The sequence below is a fragment of the Capricornis sumatraensis genome, chromosome 23 (genome assembly GCF_032405125.1).
Source record: "Capricornis sumatraensis isolate serow.1 chromosome 23, serow.2, whole genome shotgun sequence".
Taxonomy (NCBI): Eukaryota; Metazoa; Chordata; class Mammalia; order Artiodactyla; family Bovidae; genus Capricornis; species Capricornis sumatraensis.
The window spans coordinates 32967990-32992233 of record NC_091091.1 but is presented as its reverse complement, the minus strand read 5'-3'; the positions used below and the strand labels follow the sequence as shown (position 1 = coordinate 32992233).

The 24244-nt window shown below is 45.9% G+C and overlaps 1 pseudogene; it reads left to right on the top strand.

Moving 5' to 3' along the window:
* The first annotated feature begins 5125 nt into the window (after window positions 1-5125).
* LOC138070215 (guanylate cyclase 2G-like) overlaps window positions 5126-24244 on the top strand; it is a 36368-nt pseudogene continuing 17249 nt past the window's right edge.

Here is a 24244-nt window from a genome sequence, read left to right as displayed (position 1 = left end):
AAGAAAAAGAAATGCAAAAAAGCAACATGGCTATCTGAGGAGGCCTTACAAATAGATGTGAAAAGAAGAGAAGTGAAAAGCAAAGGAGAAAAGGAAAGATATACCCATTTGAATGCAGAATTCCAAAGAATAGCAAGGAGAGACAAGAAAGCCTTCCTCAGTGGTCAGTGCAAAGAAATAGAGGAAAACAATAGGATGGGAAAGACTAGAGATCTATTCAAGAAAATTAGAGATACCAAGGGAACATTTCATGCAAAGATGGGCTCAATAAAAGACAGAAATGGTATGGACCTAACACAGCAGAAGATATTAAGAAGAGGTGGCAAGAATACACAGAAGAACTGTACAAAAAAGATCTTCATGACACAGATAATCATGATTGTGTGATCACTCACCTAGAGCCAGACATCCTGGAATGTGAAGTCAAGTGGGCCTAAAAAGCATCACTATAAACAAAGCTAGTGGAGGTGATGGAATTCCATTTGAGCTATTTCAAATCCTGAAAGATGATGCTGTGAAAGTGCTGCACCCAATATGCCAGCAAATATGGAAAACTCAGCATTGGCCCCAGGACTGGAAAAGGTCAATTTTCATTCCAATCCCAAAGAAAGGCAATGCCAAAGAATGTTCAAACTACTGCACAATTGCACTCATCTCACACACTAGTAAAGTAATGTTCAGAATTCTCCAAGCCAGGCTTCAGCAATACGTGAGCCGTGAGCTTCCAGATGTTCAAGCTGGTTTTAGAAAAGGCAGAGGAACCAGAGATCAAATTGCCAACATCCGCTGGATCATCGAAAAACCAAGAGAGTTCCAGAAAAACATCTACTCCTGCTTTATTGACTATGCCAAAGTCTTTGACTGTGTGGATCACAATAAACTGTGAAAAATTCTGCAAGAGATGGGAATATCAGACCACCTGACCTGCCTCTTGAGAAATTTGTGTGCAGGTCGAGAAGCAACAGTTAGAACTGGACATGGAACAACAGACTGTTTCTGAAGAGGAAAAGGAGTACGTCAAGGCTATATATTGTCACCCTGCTTATTTAACTTCTATGCAGAGTACATCATAAGAAACGCTGGGCTGTAAGAAGCACAAGCTGGAATCAAATTTCCGGGAGAAATATCAATAACCTCAGATATGCAGATGACACCACCCTTATGGCAGACAGTGAAGAGGAACTAAACAGCCTCTTGATGAAAGTGAAAGAGGAGAGTGAAAAAGTTGGCTTAAAATTCAACATTCAGAAAACGAAGATCATGGCATCTGGTCCCATCACTTCATGAGAAATAGATGGGGAAACAGTGGAAACAGTGTCAGACTTCATTTTTTGAGCTCCAAAATCACTGCAGATGGTGACTATAGCCATGAAATTAAAAGATGCTTACTCCTTGGAAGGAAAGTTATGACCAACCTAGACAGCAAATTAAAAAGCAGAGACATTACTTTGCCAACAAAGGTCCGTCTAGTCAAGGCTATGGTTTTTCCAGTGGTCATGTATGGATGTGAGAGTTGGACTATAAAGAAAGCTAAGCACTGAAGAATTGATGCTTTTGAAGTGTGGTGTTGGAGAAGACTCTTGTGCGTCCCTTGGACTGCAAGGAGATCCAACCAGTCCATCCTAAAGGCGATCAGTCCTGAGTGTTCGTTGGAAGGATTGATATTGAAGCTGAAACTCCAATACTTTGGCCACCTGATGTTAAGAGCTGATTCATTTGAAAAGACCTTGATGCTAGGAAAGATTGAGGGCAGGAGGAGAAGGGGAAGACAGGGATGAGATGGTTGGATGGCATCACTGACTCAATGGACATGAGTTTGGGTAAACTCCGGGAGCTGGTGATTGACAGGGAGGCCTGGTGTGCTGCGGTTCATGGGGTTGGAAAGAGTCAGACACGACTGAGTGACTGAACTGAACTGACTGAACTCATAAAGATTGACTTTGGGCCTTCAAGGAGATCTTGCCCTTGACTGTGGGTATGGCTTAGCCACTTCAGATTCCACTTAGAGCCTCCCTACCTGTACCTCCTCGTCAGCCTAGGCCTCCTCTGATGCTGCTCTGGGCAGGTCCTACTGCCTGGTGTCTCAGGGAGAGGCCCTAGCCCTGGTTGATATTGGAGCACAGCATCCCTTACAGGATTAGGTTCACAGTCAGTGAAACTGCCTCATCCAGACAAGCCATGGGGATGCCAGGACATGTCTGCCACCCTGGGCTCCCAGTACCTGGAAATGCCTGGGGGAAATAGTCTCTGTTTCTGTTTTCTCAGCTACAAATCAATGAGCAACTAAACGAGAATCTAAAACGTAATTCAGTTTCTGCTTGCCCCCCACTGCCACTACCTGCAGTCAAGATTTGATTTAACACTTCTCTCTCCCCTTCTCTTATGGAATTTTGTTATTGTTGTTGAGTCACTTAGTTGTGTCCGACTATTTGTGACTCCATGGACTGTAGTCTACTATCCTGTCCTCTACTATCTCCTGGAGTTTGCTCAAATTCATGTCCATTGAGTCAGTGATGCCATCCAACCATCTCATCCTCTGTCGTCCCCTTCTCCTCCTGTTCTCAATCTTTCCCAGCATCAGGGTCTTTTCCAAAGAGTCTGTTCTTTGTATCAGGTGGCCAGGGTATTGGAGCTTCAGCTTCAGCATCAGTCTTCTAATGAATATTCAGGGTTGATTTCCTTTAGAATTGACTGATTTGATTTCCTTGCTGTCCAAGGGACTAAGAGTCTTCTCCAGCACCACAGTTCAAAAGCATTGATTCTTTGGTGTTCAGCCTTCTTTATGGTCCAACTCTCACACAATACATGACTACTGGAAAAACTATATGAATATAGTTGAATATATGGACCTTTGTCAGTAAAGTGATGTCTCTGCTTTTTAATATGCTTATTAGGTTTTTCTTAGCTTTCTTTGCAAGGAGCAAGCATCTTATAATGGAATTTTACTGTTCCCAAATGGATTGGCCTAAGCAGGAGATGCTGGTTTGATTCCTAGATCAGGAAGATACCCTGGAGAAGGGATAGTCTACTCACTTCAGTATTCATGGGCTCCCTGGTGGCTCAGATGGTAAAAAGTCTGCCTGCAATGCGGGAAACCTGGGTTCAATCCCTGGGTTGGGAAGATCCCCTTGAGGAGGGCATGGCAACCTACTCCAGTATCCTTGCCCCAAGGACAGAGAGCCTGGAGGGCTAGAGTCCATGGGGTCACAAAGAGTTGGACATGACTGAGTTACTAAGCACACACAGAAGAAATAAAGCAACCGTGGCCAACTAGGTTCTCAGTGTTGCAGGAACAGGCATTCTCCATGCAGTGGGGATGTTATAGTCTGTGAAGTGTGAGGATGCTTTCTAACAAGATTTGTCTAAATCAAAAATGGAAGAAAACCCCAGCAACATCGGAGAATTGACACATCGTCTTTGAAGTCAGGAGTGACATGGTTTGAATCAAAAGATCATGTCAGTTATTCTGCCCAGCAAAAAATATTGCTCTCTCATGAATTATACTACCTGAAGGCTAGGTTTAAAGAGTCTAGGTGATGGGGGGAAACTAGATGGGTCAACAGATGTTTGAGTTAAGAGACCAAGGCCTGTTTTTGCAATGACGTGTGTGTTTCAGCTGTCCCTGCTATACCTAAGGTAGAGACAAGTAGAATAAATCAAGCTGGCACTGACCTTTAATTGTCTTCTTTTTTTTTAAGACCCATGGGTAATTTCTCCACTATTTCTTGGCTCCATGGCTCCCTTCTTGAGGACAGACCTGGCTGTAGATTTTCCAAAGGGCTCTGTGAAACTGAGGTGGCTTTTACAGGTCAGAGTGGCCACCTGGAGAAGGGAGCAGAAAAGATTCATTACAACAGGGCTTCTCAGCAGTGGCAACAGCACTGATGTTTAGGATGGGATAATATTTTTCTGTGAAGGGCTGTCCTGTGCCTTGTAGGAGGCCTACCAGCATCCCTGGCTTTCACACACTAGATGCCAGAAGTCCCCTCTGGTTGTAATAACCCAAAATGTCTCCAGACATTGCCAAATATCGCCTGGGGAGGCAACGTCACCGGCCTCCCCTATCGAGAACCTCTGCCCTGAGAAAACTTGGCCCCTGAGAGTTGAGTCTTGGGAATTCCATTTCTACAGAGATGGAGTCTGGAAAAGGGAGTGTTATCTGGTGGTTAGGAGCCCAGGCCTGCAACGAGGTGGATCATACCTGAGAGCAAGTGTAAAGAGAACACATAGTATATGTTGAATGAAAGGTGGTAATGGTATTAGAAGTTTTCTCTACAAGGGAAGTTTCTATATAAGGAAGAGGTGAGTGCAGTTGCCATGGGAATCAGATGGGTATGGGAAGACCATGCACTTGGGGCCCTATAGGATTCCCTGAGAAGATACATCTGAGTAGACTCTGTGTGCTTTAATTTGGACCCACGCCCGGGCAGCTGTTGAGCCTTCTGTTTAGCAGGGCCGGGCTGGGGCCCCAGTGTGGTCACTTTCGCTCCTAGGTGGGCCTCAGCAATGCTATGTCTCTGCCCTTTAGGTGTGACCGCTGTGATCTTCGGAGAAGGCGATGGCACCCCACTCCAGTACTCTTGCCTGGAAAATCCCATGGATGGAGGAGGCTGGTAGGGTGCAGTCCATGGGGTCTTGAAGAGTCGGACACGACTGAGTGACTTCACTTTCACTTCTCACTTTCGTGCATTGGAGAAGGTAATGGCAACCCACTCCAGTGTTCTTGCCTGGAGAATCCCACGGACGGGGAGCCTGGTGGGCTGCTGTCAATGGGGTTGTACAGAGTCAGACACGACTGAAGCGACTTAGCAGCAGCAGCAGCAGCAGCTGTGATCTTTACCCTAACCCTCCTGATTACCATCCTGGGAGCTGTCATCATAGGTCTTATTTCAAGGATAAAGAGAGGAAAACTAGAGAGGCAAAATAAAGATGCCGCTGCTGCAGCTAAGTCGCTTTAGTTGTGTCCATCTCTGTGCGACCCCATGGACGGCAGCCCACCAGGCTTCCTCGTCCCTGGGATTCTCTAGGCAAGAACACTGGAGTGGGTTGCCATTGCCTTCTCCAATACATGAAAGTGAAAAGCGAAAGTGAAGACGCTCAGTTGTGTCTGACTCTTAACGACCCCATGAACTGCAGCCTACCAGGCTTCTCCGTCCATGGCATTTTCCAGGCAAGAGTACCGGAGTGGGTTTGGTGGCAAATCAATTATGATGACATCACCATTCTGCCCCAGAGCAAGGTGAGGCCTCTCCTGGCCCAGACATCTACTTTCCTGCTCACTGCTTGTGCCTCATGGAAGGGTCCTGAGCTAGGAGCCTATGAGGGCGCAGGCTGACTCACTTATAAATTGAATGCTTAATGGAGAGTCTTGGGCCCTGATTTCTTGTTCTAGACCTACCACTTTCTTGCTGGGAATATCATTTCCAGGCCTCAGTTTCTGAATACTTAAATATGATCAGATGGTGTCTAAAGTTCCCTTCAGCTCTGTTTTGTGGTGCGTAGAAGAACCTGTACGCATGCATGCATGCCAGGTCACTTTAGTTGTGTCCAACTCTGCGGTCCCATGGACTGTAGCCCGCCAGGCTCCCCTGTCCATGGGATTCTCCAGGCAAGAATGAGGGAGTGGGTTGCCATGTCTTCCTCCAGGGGATCTTCCTGACCAGAGATTGAACCCGTGTCTCCTGCATCGGCAGGCAGGTTCTTTACCACTAGTTCCACCTGGGTAGTAGAAGAATCCATATATCCAGCTCAGATATTAAAGCTGGCTCCTGGGGAGCATTGAGTTATTTTCAAAACCACATCAACTTCTTTAACTTACTGATAATTAAGACAATACAATTCATTTACTCCACACACACATGTGTTGCCCATCTACCTCAGACCAGCAGAGTGGAGGGTACACCGGGAATAGATGCCTTCCGAGGGAGGCAGGTGCTCTGGGAGGTGTCTACAAAGTGGGGCAGAGACCCGCACAGGCCTTTGTGGATGTGGCTCAGGGACTGAATGTGGCAGCACTGTGAAGGCTTCAGAGAAGGGGTGTCATTTGGGGAGGGTGGGTTTGCTAGTGGTGACCAGGAGAGGTAATGCCAGGGTATACCGAGGTGGGGGCTTCTCAGGGCTGCGAGGTTTGACACACATTTAACAAGCATGACCTCATTTGATACGTATATAACATTTATGTAATTCCAGAAAATACAGCACTAACGGTATTTTATGCATCCTTTAAGCTTGAAGTTTTGAAATGTCTTTTTTTCTTCTCTCTTTTTTTTATTTTTTTGTTTTGTTTTTGTTGTTGATATTAGACAGGGTAATTTTTGCCAGCGCATATTGATTATTCTGAAGTACTTCTTCCCAGAGGGATTAATGAGAAATGTTCTTTAGAGTAGAAAGACAGAACCCAAGTTTCTACACTTTGATAAGAGCTCTTTGTTCCTGCGGGAAGGTGAAGGGAGGGTTTCGAGTTTACTTTCAAGTGATTCTCAAAGTAATTGAAAACCCACAGCTGAAATAAATTTTATGTCAAAGATTAAAAATTTTAGAATTTCAGGTAGTACTTATTCAGGAATATATGCTACTGATGATATTCAGAGAATAGCAAGATAGGCAGATCAACTATTGAATTAGAATCTATGCACTTCAACAAATATGTGAATCTCAAATATCTCACAGCAAAAGTGTTCCAGAATGTTGTTACTTGTTAGAAAATTGCTCAAGTTAGACCAAGGGAAACAGGTTTGTTCTGAACACATTTAGCTTAACTGTAAAAAACAAGAAAGCACGGTGAGTCAAAAACAAACATTCTTCTCTTGTCATGTATATTTTATTCTTGTTATATTGGCTTTATTTTCAAAATTGTAGTTTGCAAAATTAGTTTCCTTTTATTGGTATTCTTAATGATACTATTTATTGAATAAATGAATTATGACTTTCAATAAAAGGTGACTTGACAGGTACTAAGTCAAAGAGTGGAGAAGGTAATGGCAACCCACTCCAGTATTCTTGCCTGGAGAATCCCATGGACAGAGGAGCCTGGCGGGCTACAGTCCACGGGTCGCAAAGAGTCAGACATGACTGAGCGACTAACACTTTCACTTTCAAGTCAAAGAAGCTTGATCAGGAGACTGGTGTTCATTTGTAAATTAGTTTTCAAGTGTCCCTGGGGATCCTGGGGCTCACTACTCTGGCCTCGGGTGGATGATAGAATGAGGTAGAGGTGTGGTGGGGAGGAATTGTGAGCCCTCCTCTTCTGCAACTAAAACAGCTCTGCATTGGTCTATTGTATTCTATATCAGGGTCCTGAGTAAGACTCTTCTTGAAAAGCAGGGTTACTGTGTTTAAGATATATTCTCTAGGGACTTCCCTGGTAGTCCAGTGATTAAGGCTTTGTGTTCTCAATATAGGGGACCTGGGCTTGATCCCTCGTCAGGGAACTAGATCCTGCATGTCACAGTGAAAGATCTTGCATGAGGCAACTAAGACCTGGCCCAGCCAAATTAAAAAAAAAATTATAAATCTTTAAAAAAAAATCTTAAAATACATTCTCTAGGTGTTGGGGAGGCCCTGGGGGCGGGATGCAGAGAGGCCACATCCTCACATGCTCATTGAGGAAAATGACTTCAGCGTCAGGTCATGCATCAGGCTAAGTGCCAGAGTCAGAACTTGAATTGGGGTAGCCTGAGCCCAGAGTCTGTGTGGATCACAATAAGCTGTGGAAAATTCTGAAAGAGATGGGAATACCAGACCACCTGACCTGCCTCTTGAGAAATCTGTATGCAGGTCAGGAAGCAACAGTTAGAACTGGACATGGAACAACAGACTGGTTCCACACAGGAAAAGGAGTACGTCAAGGCTGTATATTGTCACCCTGCTTATTTAACTTCTATGCAGAGTACACCATGAGAAACGCTGGACTGGAAGAAACACAAGCTGGAATCAAGATTTCCGGGAGAAATATCAATAACCTCAGATATGCAGATGACACCACCCTTATGACAGAAAGTGAAGAGGAACTAAAAAGCCTCTTGATGAAAGTGAAAGAGGAGAGTGAAAAAGTTAGCTTAAAGCTCAACATTCAGAAAATGAAGATCATGGCATCCAGGCCCATCACTTCATGGGAAATAGATGGGGAAACAGTGGAAATAGGGTCAGACTTTATTTTGGGGGGCTCCAAAATCACTGCAGACGGTGACTGCAGCCATGAAATTAAATGACGCTTACTCCTTGGAAGAAAAGTTATGACCAACCTAGATAGCATATTGAAAAGCAGAGACATTACATTGCCAACAAAGGTCCGTCTAGTCAAGGCTATGGTTTTTCCTGTGGTCATGTATGGATGTGAGAGTTGTACTGTGAAGATGGCTGAGCGCCAAAGAATTGATGCTTTTGAAGTGTGGTGTTGGAGAAGACTCTTGCGAGTCCCTTTGACTGCAAGGAGATCCAACTAGTCCATTCTGAAGGAGATCAACCCTGGGTATTCTTTGGAAGGAATGATGCTAAAGCTGAAGCTCCAGTACTTTGGCCACCTCATGCGAAGAGTTGACTCATTGGAAAAGACTCTGATGCTGGGAGGGATTGGAGGCAGGAGGAGAAGGGGACGACAGAGGATGAGATGGCTGGACGGCATCACTGACTCGATGGACGTGAGTCTGAGTGAACTCTGGGAGTTGGTGATAGACAGGGAGGCCTGGCATGCTGCAATTCATGGGGTCGGAAAGAGGCAGACACGACTGAGGGACTGAACTGACTGAACTAACTGACTGAGCCCAGAGTCTTAACCACGACACTGTCCACATTGGCCCAGACCCAGCAGTGGTGTGTGGAGCAGTTCAGCACTTGCACTGCAGGTCAGAGAGATCAGCGTTGGAGTCCTGACTCTCATTTATTAACTGCTTTTCACCTTGGCACTAATCGTCCTCATCTATAAAAGTCACAGTCTCGTTAGTACTTGGTCATCCTACTGAGAACAACCGAGTTGTGTCCTGTTTTGCAGCCACCCCAGAGGGCCACGCCTGTGTCCAGAGGGAACAACAGTATCACGTCTAATGCAACAATTTCGGGGGATGTCAACTCCTTTGTGGACAGCCAGTGAGGTCAAGAGCTCTTTTATGCCCCAGGAGGGCTTTACCAGGTACTTCTGAGGGCAGAGTGGTTACATGCAGATGTTCAAATTCTGGTTGTACAGCTGTGTAACCTTGAACAAGTTCCCTAATCTCGATGATCTTGTCTGTAAAAGGATGAATCATACCTGCCTTGCAGGCCCATGCTGCCTGTTAAATGAGGTCTCCTGTGTCGAGCAGTGAGCTTGGATCCTGGACCCAGCACTGTGCTCCCATCCCAGGTGGGTTTGGGTTGGGAGGTGCTCAGCGATCGCTTCCTAGGTAGATTTCTTTCCCGTCTTCTTTTCCTCCCTCCACCGCCCCCGCCCTTTCCTAGCTCTTTCTGAGTGTAGCATTTTCTGGTTAATCCTGGGTTAAGAACATTCTGCTCCTTCGGCTCCAGGGCAAACATGTGGCCATCTGGTATGTTGGTGACCAAGTAGAAGCCTGGATCAGGAAGCCGCCTGTGCTGCAGGCAATTCGGCTGGTGAGGCCCCCACCCCTGGGAGGAGACAAAGCTTTGCTGCCCTCAGCCTCTCCCCTGCCAACTCCCCATTCCCACCTCAGGTGGGAGTGGCCCGCACCCCAAAGGGCAATGGTGGGAGTCTGCTTCCTTAACTTGGCCCAAGACCACCACCCCAAGAGCCCAAACTGAGGTCTAAATACTTCAGTCCCCTTACGCCTGACTCAGCGCCTGAATCCTGGGAGCTCTCCTAGCCTGTTCTCTGCCTTTAATCCTGGCCTTAATCCTGCCTCTTCATTCTTTGTGTCTATCTCCCTCGAACCCAGTCCTTGCAGGGAGTCAGGTTTATAGGGTTCACTTCTGGACACCCTGGTTTTATTTTGTGTTGTGTTAGTTGCTCAGTCGTGTCTGACTCTTTGTGACCTCACGGACTGTAGCCCTCCAGGCTCCTCTGTCCATGGGATTCTCCAGGCAAGAATACTGGAGTGGGCAGCCATTCTTTTCTCCAGGGGATCTGCCTGATCCAGGGATCAAACCTGGTTCTCCTACACTGCAGGCAGATTCTTTACTGTCTGAGCCACCAGGGAAGCCCTGTGGTTTTGGTAAATCCCCATTACTGGGGAGACTTCAATCATCCCTCTGGTTTATTTGCTGGAGGCAGACTGCCTGGATTTACCTCGCAGCTCTGCCACTAAGAAGTTGTCTGGTCTTTAACACGTTACTTTATCTTTTGAGCATCAGTTTCCTAATCTGTAAAATTCAAGCAGTCATAGTTCTTATCTCACAGGGTCTTTGTTAAAACTAACTGACAGTGTGTAAAGCACATAGCATCATCCCTAGGGCGGGAAACATACTATCATCACAAGCTATTATTCCATCATTATTTTCAGATGTGTGAATTAAGGCACATTCCCTTCTGTGGTGTTTGCACAGAATCACCAAACACCTGCATTGTTACCTAATGTTGCAAAAAAGGAAGTCTTAAGGTAAGCAAAAGAATCAATCTTACCTCACATTCGATTAGCAGCACCCTTATGGCAGAAAGTGAAGAACAAAAGAGCCTCTTGATGAAAGTAGAAGAGGAGAGTGAAAAAATTGGCTTAAAGCTCAACATTCAGAAAATGAAGATCATGGCATCTGGTCCCATCACCTCACAGCAAATAGATGGGGAAACAGTGGAAACAGTGTCTGACTTTATTTGGAGGGGCTCTAAAATCACTGCAGATGGTGATTGCAGCCATGAAATTAAAAGATGCTTACTCCTTGGAAGGAAAGTTATGACCAACCTAGATAGCATATTCAAAAGCAGAGACATTACTTTGTCCACAAAGGTCCATCTAGTCAAGGTTATGGTTTTCCCAGTGGTCATGTATGGATGTGAGCATTGGACTATAAAGAAAGCTGAGTGCACAAGAATCAATGCTTTTGAAGTGTGGTGTTGGAGAAGACTCTTGAGAGTCTCTTGGACTGCAAGGAGATCCAACCAGTCCATCCTAAAGCAGATCAGTCCTGGGTATTCATTTGAAGGACTGAAGTTGAAGCTGAAACTCTAATACTTTGGCCACCTCATGCGAAGAGCTGACTCATTTGAAAAGACCTTGATGCTGGGAAACATTGAGGACAGGAGGAGAAGGGGACGACACAGGATGAGATGGTTGGATGGCATCACCGACTCAATGGACATGGGTTTGGGCAGACTCTGGAAGTTGGTGATGGACAGGGAGGCCTGAGATGCTGGGGTTCATAGGGTTGCAAAGAGTCAGACATGAATGACTGACTGAACTGAACTGAACTGAACTGAACTGAATAAAGAAGCTTATCAATGCTTTTGCCCCTTCATCCAAGAGGAGTTCTTCTCCAGTCTAATTTCAAGATCTGAATTATCTTGCTGGGATGCCTTCAGAGGATTAAATTAGCAGCGCAGTTGCCAAGTGTCTGGTTTCTCCGTTCTGGGTGGAGACTGTCTGAGCTTGGTTTTGACTCCTACAGTGTCATAGCTGCTTCTGGACTGTGCTCCTGGGCCCATCCTCCCCATGGTATGTGACCATCAGCTTTATGTCAGGAACAAGGAAGTATTTGTAAAACTCAAGACTGCATGACTTTCTCAATATTGAATGGGGTTATGGTTTCTCCCAGGAAGAGTTCAGGTTACTAGAGTTAGAGTTCTCTGCCTCAGGTGTTATCATTTCTGCTTAATCATCCAAAGTATTAGGATCAAATCTACAGAACCTATGAAGCTCCCTGTGCTTCCAGGTGAGTCACTTGTGATGTTTGGAATAATTGTGTTTCTCAGGATGTTTTGAGAAACTCAGAAATGGATTGGATATTCAAGCTCTCATTTGCATATGACATACTCACATATTATATGTGAATATCACATAAACCTATGTAAAGAACAAATAGTGTTCTTGAGTTGTTCTGTGTCTTGGATTAACTCTAATCTTTCTTGAAAATTCTGGTCCTCTTCAAATCTCTTCAAACAAAATAATTCCACTCCTAAAATCCACCTCTTCCATCAGGTTTTCCATCCTTTTCACCCTCCCTGATCTCAAATACATGTCAACAGAGTAAAATATTTTACACTCAAGTTGGAAGGGATACCCAAATATGAACGGAGTATTTACATTTTAGCGTAGATTTTTTTTATCCCAAGGAGAATCTAATTACTACATCATACAGTGAGTTGGAGAGGGAGATCCTAATAACCCTTCCTTATCCCTAACCCTTGATTCTTTTCCCCAGAAAATGGGATTAACTGTCACAGTCACCATAGAGCTGTTGATCTAAGTGGTGGCCTTAGGATGCATGCCTGAGAAAACAAACCAGCAGGTGAATCTTCACTTTGGGCAAAGAGGGTTGTGATGGATGTAAAGAAGAGGAGGAGCAATAATAGTAATAACAGCTAAACTGTATTTAGTGCTTACTTTGTTCTCACAACAAAATATAAGATCTTAAAAAAAAGGTAGATTTATTATCACCCCCATTTCACAGGTGGAAAATGACTTGGGGGACCCATTCTGAGGGTGCTCTCTTCACCCTGGGCTAAAATCCACCTGGTCTTTCTAAGCTCACTGCATCTGCTTTTTCCATTAGAGGGGACCAAGCCAACGACCTGGAAATGGGTCCTGGTGAGGGAGTCACTCACCCTGACACACGGCAGCAGGACAAGGCTGTCCGGCCATGAGTCAACATTCCCATCCATCAGCTGATAGCCTCCTATAGGCAAGACCCTGCCTGAGTGCTGTGGGGGATACATGGGGGAAACATTAACTCTGCTCTTCTGGGTTTCTAGGCCAGTGACTCACTGAGTGGCTGTGGCACATTGCTTCCCCTCTAAATGGTAGGAGCGGATCAGTGAGCTTAGAAAGAGCAGCGGAATTTTAGCCCAGGGTGAAGAGAGCATTTTCAGAATGCTGGTCCACAGTGTCATGGCCCACCTGCCTCATTTTCCATCTGAAACAGGGATAATAAGAGATTTGCCTCATATTCTGTTTCAAGGATAAAGTAAATTAATGAACACAAAGTGTGAGAAAGTATCTGAGCCAGAGGAAGTATTGCTGTAGCCACGCGTTCTGGGAAACAAACTCACTCAGAAGGGCAATGCAGGTAGCGGCGTGCAGTTTATTACACCGGCTGCCCAAGGCAGAGTCTCCTCTTAGCCAAAGGACCCCGACCAGTTTTTGTGAAAACCTTGTATACCCTAAGTGTACTTGCTCAAACCCACCTCCCCAAATTCCTTGAAACTAGTCTGGACAAGGTAAGAGAGAGATACGATCAAAGTTAACCCATGATTCATGTGTCACAAGACTAGATAAAGAGTGGATATTTATCAATAGGCCTGTGGTCATATCCCGATAAACATAATGGAATTTACCACTTTGTTCTGTTACAGAGATGATTAGCATATTCTTTTAGGCAACGGAGAGTCCAAGTCCAAGTCCTGAGGCTCTTTTATCCGGGGGTCTGGTTTCCCATTGGTATGCCGTTTCTACAGACACTGGGCTCAAAGTTCAGAGTCCACTGGGAGGGTGACCATGTGTGTAGCCTAATGCTCGCAGCCTGGCCTAAGAGGGAGTCCAGCTCTGTCTGTTTCCTCCTTCATTCCCCCCTCTTGATGCTCTTAACTCATATTATGAGCATCACTCATAGGGATATATTGCACCCTGGCTCTCCGACCGCCAATTTGGGAGAATGACATCAACCTTCGGGTTACAAAGTTCATAATACATTGTAAAATTCAGGGTCCACAAAGCAGAACTATCAAGGTAACTATAACAATGGTAAATATAGTTTTCCATCAATTGCCCTTCACCCAAGAGAGAACTGAAGTCCAGAAAGGAATGTTTTCATTTGACATTGTTTTACCTGGTTTTTCATGTCATCTAAAGCAATCGATACATTGCCAGATAAGTCAGGAATGTATACACAACATTCAACCTTAATTATAGCACAGGTCCTTCGTTAAGTAGCTGTATGTCCAAAGCAATTCTATTATGAATTACTGCTTTTCTCATTTGGATTTGCTCTTCATTTAAGGCTTAGATGGCTTTTGTTCTATCTAGGAGGGCCTGTTTTGTGAAATTAGTCAAGGCCTCTACTTTAATCATATCTGTTTTCCCTATAGTGAAAAGTGAAGTCGCTCAGTAGTGTCCGACTCTTTGTGACCCCATGGACTGTAGCCTACCAGGTTCCTCCATCTACGGGATTTTCCAGGCAAGAATACTGGAGTGGGTTACCATTTCCACCTCCAGGAGATCTTCCCGACCCAGGGTTTGAACCTGGACCTCCCAGATGGTAGGCAGATGCTTTACCATCTGAGCCTCAGGGAAACCTAAGGCAGCAATATACTCATACCACTGAAACACAGATCTTGTCCACCTAGTGTGTAAATAAGGTAGATTTATTGGGGCTTGTAGGTTAGGCTTTTGTTACACTGGCCTTTATATCAAATGTAACCCCATGACCTGAGTTTATTGACTGTAGGTCTTACACCAAGAGAGCAAGGAGAGGTTATGATTGACAAGAGAGGGGAAAGTCTCTTTTTGTCATTCCAGAAAAGAGCAGAGTGGTTTAAAATCTTGGCAGAGTGGTGACACCCACCAAGGAAGTCCCTCCATCGCTGACAGAAGCATAGCCCCATTTATCCAGCAGCTGGAGGTGTTTTGGAAGTCTGGTAGGAATGTGCCCATGAGATGAACACATTGTCCCGAGTTGAAATGGAAGTTAAATTCAAAATCATGTTGATGAGGCCAAGCAGCAGGAGTTGATTGTGCGGCTTCATCCTGAAGGGGCTCGTCCGGGATCTTCTTTTCCTTCTTCTTAAGGATGGTCTTAGTCTCTCAAAGATCAGTGGGGTCCCTCTGTGCAGCCCACTCAGTATTTTTTGGGTCTGCATGGTATGTTCTCTTCACCGTTGTATGATGGATCCAAGGGACAATACCTGCAACTTTAACTGCAGTAGGGGTAGTTAGAATAACTTAAGGGTCCTTTCACCGAGGGGTTAGCAAATCATGTTTCCAATCTTTGACCCATACTTGGTCACCAAGCGTAAACTCATGACTCTGTTCCCCAAGGGGGAACGGCACCCTTTCTTGTACAAACTTAGTTATCCGATTTATTACCTTACCCAGTTCCATCTGCTGTAAAATCCTATCCCCCATTACCTGAGGCAAATTTGTTGACACCTGTTTTATTATGGGAGGGGGCCTCCCATACATAATTTTGTATGGAGGATAGCCTTGGGACTGTGGGGTCATCCTGAGTCTGAGCAGAGCCCTTGGAAGCAAGTCCACCCAGGAGCAGTCAGTCTCTATGATCCACTTGGAGAGTCTCTTTAATGTCCGGTTGGTTCATTCCACCATCCCAGAATTCTGGGCCTATATGCAGTGTACAGTTTCCATTTGATGTTTAAAGTTTTGGTTACTTGTTGTACTAAATCAGCTACAAAAGCCGGGCCATTGTCTGAACCAATGCTGGTAGGAAGTCCAAATCTGGGAACTATTTCCCTAAGCAGGCACCGGGCTACTTCTGATGCTCTTTCAGTCCAGGTAGGAAAAGCTTCTACCCATCCCGAGAATGTACATACCATGACCAGCAGGTAACGGTAGTGTCAGTGAGGTTTCATTTCAGTGAAGTCCACTCCCAGGTGTTCAAAGGGCAGCGTGACTTTCAGCTGAATACCCAGAGGTTTTTGTCTAAATACCCGAGAGGCAGCATTAACTTGGGAGCAGGCACCCTGGCCTAGGTGTGTCGCTTGGTGTGTTTGGCTTACCAGATAGTGTGCCAGCTCCTTTGGTACCAATAATTTGCCACTTGGCAATTCCCACCATCCCTTTTCAGTCTTGATGGCCCCTTCCACTTTGGCTAACCTGACAGCTGTTGTCCTTGTTTTATCAGGCTGGTGCCATCAGTATATGGGACCCAGCTAGGGTCTGGAGCCTTGTGTCCTTCTTTAAAACAAATCCCAGAGACCTTTCCTCCTCCCTGCAGATCTGTGCCTTCTTCTTCAACACCGGGTGACCTGCCTCCATCAGCAGCTGGAGCAGCGCTTTTGTCCCTTTCCAGCACTTTTCCTTGGTCTCGGCGGCCAGCAGCAGGACATCCACATAGTGTAGGAGCCAATATTCATACTCTTCCAGATGGAATGAGTTCAGGTCAGAAGCCAAGGCTTCCCCAAAGATGGCTGGGGAGTTCTTAAACCCTTGTGGGGGAGTCCAGATGAGCTGTTGCTTGGTGCCCCCGACCGGATCTTCCCATCCAAAGGCAAAGATGGGCTGTGACGCTGGGACGAGGCGTATGCAGAAGGCATCCTTGAGATCTAGGCGGGTATAAACTTTAGTCCTTGGCGGGAGGAGGCTAAGTAAGGTATAGGGGTTTGGAACAGTGGGGTGTAAAGTCACAGTAGCCTGGTTGACCAGCCTGAGATCTTGTACAGGCCTATGGTCCTGCCCTCCTTCCTTTTTGACTGGCAGGATCAGCATATTCCAAGCCGAATGGCACTCTACTAGAATGCCCGCTTGTTTCACTCTATTGATGTGGGGCAGTATGCTGGCCCAGGCCTCTATAGACAGCAGGCACTGGTGCTTTCTAACCGGGATGGTGCCTGGTTTGAGTTCTTTTATCATTGGGGCTTGATGTTTAGCCAGCCTGGGGGGAGGGGGTGTTGTCTTCCATCCAGACCTCAGGGAATAATTGAGTTAGCTCTCTCTCATGCTCTTCCAGCCCACCTGGTTCTTCCTTTGGAGGCTCATGCAACCTCCACTCATCTTGGGGTGGTATTGAGAGAGAGCGCAAGTAAGTCATAGTGTCCATCCAGAAGGTGGGCCTCTCCTCAGGGGAGAAAGTCACTTGTGCTCCTAGTTTGGTTAGCAAGTCTCTTCCCAACAGGGGTACTGGGCACTCAGGAATGTAGAGGAATTCATGAATCACTTGGTGCCCTGCCATTTGACATTTTCTGGGCTGGCAAAACAATTTAATCATCTCTTCTCCCAATACCCCAGTTACAGTGGTAGACTTTTTGGACAGTGGTGGTCTTTTTGGACAGTGGTGCCACAGGTTTTACTACTGACAGTTCTGTTCCTGTATCAACCATGAAGTCAATGTTTTGGTTGCCCACTCTTAAGGTTACCAGCAGCCCTATTTAATTTCCAATCCAGCAAGCCCCACAACTGCGGGAGCTTCCTCTTCCTTCCTTGCCTTAGGGCATTCATTCTTCCAGTGGCCAAAAGCTCGGCACCGGACACACTGGTTTGGCTGTAATGGGGCCCGGGACCTCTGTTGGGACGTGTTGAAGGACTGTCCTGTCCCTGGGGCAGACGAGGTTTTCCGGAGGGCCCGAGATAGACTTTCTCAGAGCAGCAGCTAGCATTGCAAATCTGTTGTCTGTTCGCTTTCGTTCCCTCTGGCTCTCTGGCAGAGCGCAGTCTCTGCTTAATTCCAACGTCTCCCTCCCCCTCCTGTCAGTACTCACCGGGAGAGGCGGGAGAGGCGGATATAGCTCGGGGGGTTTGGCTGGAGCAGATCCTGGAAGTGTTGGCCAGAGGCTTCTGTCACCGGGATCGGAGCCTGCCCAGGTGGCGGCTCTATGACCTCAGGGAGAGCTGGTGGAGGAGCAGCGGCTGCTGCAGGACTTCCCCTGGCCCTGGATTGGGCATCAGGGTGGCCTCCGGTCCTGGTGGAGCACTGGGAGGTAGGCGCGTCATTATCCAGTATGGGGTAGGGGTCAGGTGGTCCCCGTCCAAATCCTGTAGAATTTCCTTTTTTAATCATCAGTCAATTTTTGTGCCATTAATATTTTTCCCTTCCCCTTCTGGATACAGAACCTTGTGGAAGTAGGAGGGTCTTGAGCTAAGCCTAGCCATGAGTCAATATATGGATATTGATTCAGGGGTCCTTGCTCTCCTGTGACTGCTGTATAGACTACTTCCACTATTTTTAAGTTCAGGGTGTTCTCTGGTGGCCATCCTGCTCCCATACGGGGCCAATCGACCTCACAGAGTATGTGGAGGCGGTTAGGCTTCATCTTCACCTCATAGTCTCCTCCTAATCCCCTCTTTAAATTTTAATCCTGCACTGCAATACAGTTGCCTTGGATTCACTTCCCCCCGTCTTGCTTACCTTCTCAGACCTTCTACTTTTCCTTTTCATTCTGTCTACAAAATTCTCAGAATCCTATGTACTTCTGATATTTCCACTCAATGACACTTAAATAGCCATTCTGCCTCCTTCCTAACTGGGGTGAGAAGAGCCTTACCTGCCAGATCCCAGAGGGAGAAGGGGGATCGGCATGTCTTCACCTGCTGGTCAGCACAGCTGATCCAGAACACCACGTGGTCCAAGACTGTTTCTCCCTTAAAGTCCATTCTGTCTTGGTGGGCTTGATCAGGTGCGGATGAAAACACAGATGGGTTAAATATCCCATGTCCCAGGCCGTCTCCGGGAAAGCCAATTCATACTCACTTATGTACCCCCTTCCTTCTAGCCTAACAATTCCAAGGGGGTCAAGAATTTCACAGCAGATGGGATAACTCCTGGGGAGGGCAGAATACGAGCATACAAGGACCAGTTTTCTATCCTAAAAATCCCCTGGCGATAGCTGGTAATAATTTCCCCTGAGACGGCGTGGACACACCTCCTAAATGACCTTCACAAATTTCCTTCCTAAGCCCTAGCACGCTCATCGACCTGTGTACCAAGCAATCGCTGCCTGCCTATTCCAGGCTCCTTGGGTCCCCACTCCTAGTCCCTCCCAGGGGGGTGATCAGGTCCCCTCTTCCACCTCCTCACCTGAGTGCTCAGTTCCCCTGCTGCCATCCACTACCTGCTAACGTGAAAGGTCCGGGCGTTGAGAAGCAGAATCCTTCTAGAAGGGCGAGGCGCCTTCCCCCCTCTAGAAGATTCAAGCCACAAGGCCTTGGAGTAGTCCCAAATGGGACTTGTCTCCTCAAAGTGAGGAGTTTCCCAGTCCATGTACCAAATGTTGTAGCCACACATTCCGGGAAACAAACTCACTCAGAAGGGCAATGCAGGTAGCAGCGTGCAGTTTATTACACCGGCTGCCCAAGGCAGAGTCTCCTCTTAGCCAAAGGACCCCGACCAGCTTTTGTGAAAACCTTATATACCCTAAGTGTACTTGCTCAAACCCACCTCCCCAAATTCCTTGGAACTAGTCTGGACAAGGTAAGAGGGAGATACGATCAAAGTTAACCCATGATTCATGTGTCACAAGACTAGATAAAGAGTGGATATTTATCAATAGGCCTGTGGTCATATCCCGATAAACATAATGGAATTTACCACTTTGTTCTGTTACAGAGATGATTAGCATATTCTTTTAGGCAACGGAGAGTCCAAGTACAAGTCCTGAGGGTCTTTTATCCAAGTACAAGTCCTGAGGCTCTTTTATCCAAGTCCAAGTCCTGAGGCTCTTTTATCCGGGGGTCTGGTTTTCCATTGGTATGCCATTTCTATAGACACTGGGCACAAAGTTCAGAGTCCATTGGGAGGGTGACCATGCATGTAGCCTAATGCTCGCAGCCTGGCCTAAGAGGGAGCCCAGCTCTGTCCATTTCCTCCTTCAGTATCAGATATATTTTGGCTATTATTATTATTATTGTTACTCAGCCTCCATGTAGGTTTCTTGGATGAGGTTGACCTGATTGACCTCGAAGGACATTTGTTCCTCAAGAATTCGATCGCTCTTTGTGTCTAAGGAGCTAAGTCCTAACGACCCTGTTAAACTTTGACCTCCCAGGCCTTAGTGGGAAGCCAATGTATTGTTACCAAGCGAGGTAGACAAAGAGAACCTCCCTGTGATTGGTTTCCGTGGACAACTCTGAGTCACCACTCATACTATTTTAGTAAAACTTCATTGAGCGTCTCTTAAGGGTTTGATTTAATCTGTGCACGTTCTTAGGAAGACAAGGACTTGTTTTCATCTTTGAATGGCTTAAAATTAAGCTAAAGAAAAAGTGAAAAGGTCAGGAATTGTACATAGGAAATTATTTAGATGGTGGTGTGAAATAGGAAGCTCTGACGTGGTATCCTCTCTTCTGGGATCTTCTATTTTTTCCCTCCCCTACTTTCCATTACTTTCCCTCTAAGCCCAGGGAAGTAGTCTCATCTCATCTCCAGTGGTCTGCCTCCCATCCCAATCAAAGCAGTTGGCATCATTTATATTGGATGTAAAGAGAAAGCTAGTAAGTTCTCACCATGATGTGAATGACTAGCCTTTTTGGTGTGGGTGCTTGGTTTTCGAGAATTAACTCAAATGATGGTCTGGAGAAATGCTGGGGTGGGTGTGAATGACACTTTGAAGGGGACAGTCTCCCTGGTGGTCATCAGCCATTTTAGGGCCCCTGAGTCTGTCCTGCATTCCACGCCAGAAGAACAGAGGACAGCTCGACTCTGCTTTGGAAGGCTTGCTGTCTCCTGAAACGAAATGTGCACATTGCCCTATGTCAAGGCTCATGTAGGGCCTCTGAGGCCAATTACTCTGCAAACATTCCTTGGAAGGGGATTAAGAATAACAGAAAATTCCCTAGATCATGTTGGAACTTTGGCATGGGTGACCTGGACGTGAACCCAGGTGCTGGATCGAGCTCTGGGGGTCAGGTTGCACTTGTGGCTGTCACATACCAGTCATAAGAACAATTCCTTTCCCGATGTCCATTTGACCAGAACCTCCTCTATACCAGGTAGCAGGGAGTTTCTGAGATGCCACCGACTTTTCAAGATAGCAAATGTATATTGATCAAGCACCTAATTGGGTTAACCCAATTGGGAGGGTGCAGAGGAGTGCATGTTATTGTCCTGTGCTCAGAGTTCAACCCAGTGGGGCCAGCTCGGAAAGGATCTTTGGAGAGAATAATACTCATCTTGAGTTAGGGATGGGCCTTTGTTTCTCAGTGAGAGATATCTTGATTAACAGGATGAAGGACAGTTTGGCATAGAAGTTGTCTTGGGGATTTAAACCCTGGCTCTGCCATGTATGGACAGATGACCTTAACTAGTGTCCCTGTGTATGAAATAAAGATAAGAACAGTACCTGCCTCATAGTGTGGTTTTGAGCGCTAAGATACTCTTGTCACTTAACATCATGCCTACTCCAAAACAGTTTTCTAATAAATGTTAATTGTTAGTATTAGCAGGAGTATGGTTTACTCTGGAGGAGGAAATGGCAACCCACTCCAGTATTCTTGCCTGGGAAATCCCATGGACAGAGGAGCCTGGCGGGCTACAGTCCTTGGAGGCACAGTCAGGCACGACTTAGTAACTGAGCATGCATGGTGTTACTGTTACCCCAGATAACCCAATTGCTAATACTAAAAACCATACATTTTCTTATTTAACTGAACAATAGGACAAGCCTGTATTGTTTAAATATTGTACCACCAGCTACATGCGACTACTGAAATTAGCAGTGTGGCTAGTTCAAATGGAGATGTGCTAAAAGTATAAAATGCATGCCAGTTTTTGAAGATTTAGTTAAAAAAAAAAGGAATGGGAAATATCTCAATAATATTTTCATGTTGATTACATGTTGAAAAGATAAGTCTTTTTTAATATATTGGGTTATATAAAATGTTAAAAGTAATTTCACCTGCTTAACTAAAAAATTAAACATGATACATGTGTTTACATTATATTTTTATTGGACAGTGCTCTTCATAATTAGCAATTAATCTTGTGGTTAATTTATCCTTAGCTCTACTATTTGTTATATTCATATTTACTTCATTTTCAAAAGGAAAAATAAACAGGCTTAGTGAGGTAAAGTAACCGGCCCAACTGGCAAGAGGCAGGTCGGGTTCTGCAACCAGTCTGTATCCAAAGGCTGAATCTTTCTTCCCAAGTGCTAGAGAACACAGCTGTGGGATTCAGAGGGAGGAGCCGTGTGGGCCAGCCTCAGCCTTCCAATTGGAAAATAAATGTGGCCTCAGATACGTAGGTAATAGAACTGCCAAAAGTGTATGAAACCTGGCACTTAAATTGTGAGATATCATGGTTCTATTTGTTCTCAAACAACAGAATACATTTCAGGCCCTTAGCGGATATTTCCATCAAGATAGAAAAATAAATACAAAACAGACAAAAGCCATCTCTTGGAGAGAACTACCTGCCTAGGATTTTAGGCAGCCCTAAACATGTCATTTTTGTCCTCATGGAAGGAGTTTTGCTAACATCCCTGGATGTCAGCGGTGGTCACCAGCAACCAGAATGTAGAAGGTTTCACGTCTGGGGTGTGCCTGGCACTAGCAAGGGCAGGGACAGTCGTGTGTGTCCAGGAGGCGTCCTGTGGAATGGAGATGTCTCTGTGAGGTCTGAGAGGATGGGACTCAGGTCTTCCCAGATTTCAAGCCCGGGCCGCTGTTTGTTGGCGCCTCGTCGAAACATTCTAGAGACAAACCTAATGGGCCCCTCCGGGACTGGTTCAGCGAGTCGCATTTCTGAAATGTGATTCAACTTTATCATCTCAAGAAACAATGAAGCAGGGTGGTAAAGGAACACAGCTTCCTGATTTTTTAGGGGTGAGGTGGGGGTAGTGTACCCACTGTCCTGAACGTTTCCTTATTGCTTTCTGTATTAGCCCGAATTCTACGCAATACTGGCTCAGGGCTCTTGCTAGGGCCGACAGTGATTCAGCCTGACATTACTGCTGGAGGAAGAGGGGAGTCCCGGAGCTGGCGCCCAGGGGGCCCAAGGACCCTGTCCCAGGGTACAATAATCCACTCAGGGACACTTCTCAAATTCCTCCTTGCTGGACACTGCTGCCACCTTGTAACCACACCGCGTGACTCAAGGCTAGACTTGTGATTCATTTAAACCTGACACTGTGCCAGAAGAAGAGGTATGCTTTCACTTACCTGCTTCCTGCTCCACCCTCCTCTGCAAACGCCAGGGGTCCAGAAACAGTAAAATGAGTGGTTGAGAAGTGGCTGGACTTCAAAGGTGTCTGAACCTGGGTTTATCTTCCAGCTCCATCCCTGCCCCCTGAGAGCAGTTTATTTTTTAAACATTTTAACATACCTTAAAATTTTTTTTTTAACTCGCGGTATAATTGCTTTACAATGTTATATTAGTTTCTGCTGCACAACAGTGAATCAGCCATATGTATCCATGTATCCCTTCCCTCTTAAGCTTTCTTCCCACCGCCACAGGGAGCAGTTTTAAACCCCGAGTTTCTTCATCGTGAGAGATCTCCCCTCACCACCCTTATCTCCTTGGGAAATAAGAGTCATCACTGCCTTGGGGACTGACCTCCTTTGGCCTGCCTTCAGATTAAGTCCTCTTCCTCCATTCTGATCAGTCTCCTCTGCACTCAGGCTTGGTTTATGTGATATGTAATCTGCACTAATGCAGGTTCTTGCGTCTGGCCCCAAGCATTCCTTTATTTTATTTAAGCTCCCCAGGTGATCTTAATGTGCAGCCAAGGCTGAGAACAAGACAAGGACAAGTCTTCTCAGCTTAATAGGTACATGCATCTCCTGGGGACCGGGTTTCAATGCACAGTCTGATCCAGTAGGTCTGGGCAGGGCCTGAGATTCTGCATTTCTGTGGATCTCCCAGGGGATGCTGATGCTGCTAGTCCCTGGGACATCTTTCGAGTTGCAGGGGTCAAAGGCAGACCCATCTCACAGATGGTAAAATTGAGGCCCAGTTAGATGATTTGTTTGAAGAAACTTAGTGGTAAAGTTTAGGCTTGAACATGTCTTCTGACTCTAGGCTTTTTTTTCTGTCCTCTTTATAAATAAACAATATTATAAATAATAGTGCTTTCTTATTGCATACAAATAATTGCTGTAATGTGTTGTGGTGTGTGGGCTTAGCTGCTGCACAGCATGTGGGATCCCAGTCCCCCAACCTGGGATCAAATCCATGTCCTCTGCATTACAAGGCAGACTCCCAAACATTGGGCCACCAGGAAAGTCCCCTGTCATTTCTGTTTTGACAAGAAGAGTGAGGCACACGGGGTAAAGTTACTTGCCCTCTACCATGTGGTAGAGTTAGGGTTTGAACCCAAGAGTCTGATCACAAGGCTACTTTTTTTTTTTTAAGTTGGCCTTGCCTTTGTGGCTCCACATTAAGGGGCTGGAAATAGTTTTCTCCTTTTTGGATGTCCCTGCCCAGGGTGACCCCCTGGGTGAGGGGCTCTTGAACAAGAGAATGTGGAAATGAACATGTCTCC